This window comes from Anopheles darlingi, chromosome 2 (genome assembly GCF_943734745.1).
Source record: "Anopheles darlingi chromosome 2, idAnoDarlMG_H_01, whole genome shotgun sequence".
Taxonomy (NCBI): domain Eukaryota; kingdom Metazoa; phylum Arthropoda; class Insecta; order Diptera; family Culicidae; genus Anopheles; species Anopheles darlingi.
Window position 1 is genome coordinate 93,606,902 of NC_064874.1, and position 5,000 is coordinate 93,611,901.

The 5,000-nt window shown below is 50.8% G+C and overlaps 1 protein-coding gene across 8 annotated transcripts in view; it reads right to left on the bottom strand.

Moving 5' to 3' along the window:
* Positions 1–5,000, bottom strand: part of LOC125950089 (CUGBP Elav-like family member 2) — a 231,815-nt gene that overhangs the window by 215,037 nt on the left and 11,778 nt on the right. For 2 of the 8 annotated variants that reach the window (XM_049677734.1, XM_049677731.1), the window contains exon 1: positions 1–1,964. This exon is cut by the window's left edge and continues 112 nt beyond it. The exons of the other annotated variants lie outside the window; for them this stretch is intronic. The gene's annotated coding sequence lies outside the window, so the exon portion shown is untranslated. Of the gene's footprint in view, positions 1,965–5,000 lie in introns of those variants that run through there. 8 annotated transcript variants of the gene reach the window in all.

Genomic DNA, 5,000 nt, shown 5'->3' on the forward strand with positions numbered 1-5,000 from the left:
CCGCCAATCATTAGCAAACGACGGTCATCAGCAGTGTGGCCTCATCAAACCGGAAGCCATCATGCCCCGAGGCACACGCGGATGATACACAATCGGATGCATTTTCCATTGACTCGCCTCCGGGGAGGGGTCACAGCAAACAACCCTTGCCACCTGCTGCCTTGCACTCCGTGTCACAAACTCCGCGAGCACGATCGGATTGGCGACAACACAAACAACAGTTGGGCTGACGATGTGGCCCCTAGTGGATTGGTGGGTGGTGGGTGGGTATGAATTTCTTCTGGTTAACCACACAACAAGCTACTGCTGCTGCTGCCACGACACACTGCTCTTCTTCGCCCCTGACACTGCCACTTCCGCAAACGGATTTCCTCTCTTAGAACTCGGTGTTGCTGCTGCTGCTGCTGCTGCTGTGTCGGTTAATTGCACTCCGACAGCCGGTTACCAGACAGATACCGTGCGTGCACACATACACATCCGGTTCACGACACAATCCTCGGCGAGGTTCCGGGGGCCCGTGGTTTCCTTTATCACTTTAACCCACTACCAATGCCCTCTCGTGGTCCCGGTGGTATCTGTACCGAGAGATGAGGTTCACCACGATTCGATCCGGAAAACCCCAAGAAAAACCAAACACGCGCCTTCGAATGGCGAGAATTTTCCTGCCGCGTCTCGTTTGTCGATGACGACAACGACGACAACGACCACGACGACGATAACGCGGAATATAGTAGAACGACGACGACGACGACGACGACGCGCTCGGCCGGATATCCACTACAAGACTAGTACTACAAGACTAGTAGGCCCCGCTTTGGAGTGCACGTGAGTGAATTGATAATTTCCTCCGCACTCTAGTCCTGGCACACGAAGCGGCGCGCGAGAGTTGAGCAAATGAGTGACTCTCAGCTCAGCACTTGCGTTGACTCTTCGCTCTTCGCACTCACCGCCAGCGGTGCATTTTCACGCGGAAGGACTTTTCCCGGCGGAACGAGACTGTACACACCACCACTTTGCACCATTCCCCTCTCTTACCCATCGCTAGACAGCCTTTTCCTCCTACAAACTACCTCCAAACCAGACGGTTGGTTCTTCACTCTACTGTTACAGCTGCTGATTGCGAGCTGATTGGCATGCTCTAGTCTTTGCTGCTTGAGATGCAAATCACAAAACACTTCACGGATGCACGCAAACGAAACATTTCCGCACAATTTCCCGGCCACGTTTTCCGAAAAGCCGAAACCGGTCCGCCGTCATCGGAACGAACTCATTTAGCAAACTGGCAAAACAGTGCTCGAAACGGGAAAATGGTTTTTCTCCCCCCAAAAACTAGCAAGGATTTTCCTCTCCGTAACCTGGCACACTCTCGCGCGCTCTCTCGCGGGTACACGCTGCATGCTGGTGTTGGTGCTTTGTTGATATTCCTATGGAGCTCATTGTCCCGAATGTCAAACGGGCCGTCGGCGACGGTCGAGAGCGCTGGGAAATTTGTTTTCCCTCGTGTGCGCATGTGCCCGGTGGTGGCGGCGGCCACCCCGTAGCTGTCAGTGTGTCTCGCCGAAGCAACCGGACTGACCGTCGGTGAGCATTCTCGGGATTTTACCGCGTTGTTTTTCCAATCACCTATCAACCTGCTCGAATCGCTCGACTACTCGACTCTTCGGTCGCGCTTTCCACGAAAGGATATCCAAGCAGGCCACGAGCGCATTGGAGAGGATCCTCAATATAGCATGCTCCACGAACAGACATGAAAATGTGGATTCCGGACTGGTTTTCCTTGGATTATTTTCTCCAAATGTCTCGCCTCGCTGATTTCAATTGAATTATACTTTCCGAGAGCGGCGGTTACACATGTCGCCTGGACGGCTTCTTTTTGGCACACGAGCTGGCGGGTACGATCGAACGGAATGCAGAAAAAAAAACCGTAAAGCGAAAGATATTGCATATGCGAAAAGGTGGAAAAGGCCACAATTTTTGCAAAAGTTTTCCAACGGAATCAAGTTTATCCTTTCACCTCCAGTGGTACCTCATGCTCCTCTCCCCCAGCCCTTTTGGGGGCACACAAAACCCAATCGCCCTGGCCCTGGCGACCAACGGACACCAACGGCACACGATGGCGACATGTCGACCGATTGAAATGTCGGCAAAGTAATCTCGTACAACACGCATCATTAAAAAGTAATTCATCACGGAACGCTTTTCCGGCATGGGACCGCAAGTCGCAGAAGCCGGAGCAGCCACGCGGTACCAACACCGCCATCATCATGTCCTCCTCCCTCTCTCTCTCTCTTTTGTGCGAAGCTCGAGGAAAATGACAAACTTTACCGTAACGCACCGGACCACACCAGGCAGCGGCCGTCGGTTCTGACTCCAGGACAACAGAAGGAGGGTGGGACCGCCACAGCAAAGTCCGGGCTCCATGGCTTGTGTGTGTGTGTGTGGTTGGGCACATCGACACCGACGAAGGGGGACGCTTTTCGCCAAAAATGTTTTTTATCATCCCGCGTTTTCACCGACCTCGATCATAACCTCACAAACAGTTCACTCGTTTCTCGTGCGTTCTCATGCTTTTAGTACGCGAAATTCCTTGGAAAACACACTCGAACTGCTATTCCAACGAGTTGACGGTGGGTATGCTCGGAAAACGAAAGAAAAAAAACAAGATAACAGAACTTTCAACCCACGCCCCCGATTCTCGTAGATCATCCACCGTTGCCAACGACCTCGACCTTAAGAGCGTGTCACGAGCTGAAGCACAACTTCAGCACAATCACAACCCAACGATCATCGCCACACATCTGTATCAATAGAAAATTGTGCGCCAAAGGACGAATCAAAAAGTATTCCAAACGTCAGAACATTATCTACCACGTCTGTCAATCCGAGTGTGTGTGTGTGTGTGTGTCTATGGTGCATGGCGAAACGAATTCAAATCGCGAAAAAGCCGCCCAATTTCCATATGTTGCTACGCACCACGAGCCCACCGCTGATTGTAACGAGTAACTTCAGCGGTGGGTTTAGAGCGAATCGGAATCAGACCGAACCCGGCCGGGTTGCCGGGAACTGACTTATATTCCATTAATTTATTCCTGTTTGGCGCTAATTTGATCGAGCGGTTTTTCAGCTGCCATCCACCGCTCTGCTCACTCGCTCTCTCTCCTTTGACTCTTTTTTTGATTATTTATCTTCTGCTGATGCTGCTGCTGATGCTGCTGCCGATGCTGTGCGTGATTTGGAATTCAAATGCAAACACTCGAGGATTCGCTGCTCGGTTCCATCCATCGACCTCCCGTCCTCGCATTTCCTTTATTTTATTACCTCAATTTACGCGATGCAAATCCCATGCTGTGAAGCAGAGAGAGAGAGAGAGAGAGAGAGAGAGAGAGCGCGAAAAAGAGAGGAGGATCATGCGATGGTAAAAAAGCAACATTTCCAACTCCAACGGTTTGCTAATTTTTGGATCACTTCCGAATTTAATTGCATGTCAATTGATGTTATTGCTCTGCTCGCTTTTAAGGGGGCGGGGTAGGTGGTGCGTTCGATTTAACGAGCCATCCCCACAGCATCAGAGCGCCAACGAGAGTTTCCATTACCACGAGTCGTCGACGGCGACGATGAGCAGAACACAAGCGGCGTTTTCACGGGCTCTATATGGCCTCCCTACCCTAAAATTAGCCAAACCATCAGATATGCGTTCCTGTGTGGCCGGCTCCCCGTAACCGGACTGTTTGCCGACACGTGAGTACGCCACGACACACATACGAGAAGAGGGGGGTGCGCGCGGTTTGACTTCTGAAATGCAATGGCCACGCTCCTGCGGATTGTGACGTTCGTGAGTTTTTGGCGTTGACCATTTGGGGTGAGACCACAAAAAAAGGTGGCCAACCAAGCCAGTCCCCTGCTAGCCGTTCCGCTGGCAGGTGGTACCGGCCAGTTGACCACGATGACACATTTGGCAGCGAACGAATCTCGACATCAGAGTGACCGCCGCTCGCACAGAGCCGGGACAGAGCTCTAACTAACGGAGGTCCGTTCCGTTTTGGTTTCGTCCTTTTTTGGTGCAAGATGCCTTCCCTGGAACGGGAGCAGCAGCAGCAAGTGGATTCGAAATTAAAATTCATTAGACATTAACACGAGCTGTGGTCAAAAAGGATGCACACCACGGTAGCTCAGAGGAGCCTTACTTAGCACCTTTCGATCGAGGAGGAGGCTAGAATCCCTAAATGAGGCTCCCTGTGGGAATAAAAAAGGGGTGCCAGGATGTTTCAGGGCTCATGATAGCTATTATTATTAATTTGATTTTCACCTCCCAATCGACTGATCGACGGTTCTCGAACAGTAGCAACAGCAGCAGCCGTAGGAGCAGTGAGTCCCTTCCGGGTAGTGGACGAGTCGAAAGTAGATTTATTTATTTAAATCCAATTAGGTGCCACCGTTGAGCGTGTCATCCATCTTGCACGCTGATTGTTTTCCAATCCAAGCCAATCCAATCAATCGGAAGCAGCATCTTTATTAGTCAAATCATCTCACATCTAATGCCTCGCCTACTAAGCGTTCTAGAACGAACGGTTTTTAGGAAAATCTTTCCTTTAACACTCCCTCGATTTTGCTTTCACAATCGAAGCTACTTTCGCTACTGCACATCTGTCGATTCGTTTCGAGGATGGTTTATCGTAGAAATTCGAACCGTAACGACCAAGAAATGGGAAACCCCCGTCGCGACCGCAAACACGATGATGGATTCTTGTCGTGTTCCAAACCAAAAACAGGGAACCGAAAACAGGGAACCCTTTTTCCGTGCTCATCGCTTTAATGCTAGTTATGGAAACTGTGTGGTCGCCTTGGTCGTCTTTCCTCCCTCATTCGTCCGTTCGGTTGGTTTTGTGGCTTTACTGTTAATCGAATCATTGCGTCCCTATTTGCGTCCCTGCGTGTGCCGCGCCAAAGGGGTGGGCAACTGCCTTCTCATAATGCTATTAGATTATTTATTTCCTATCATA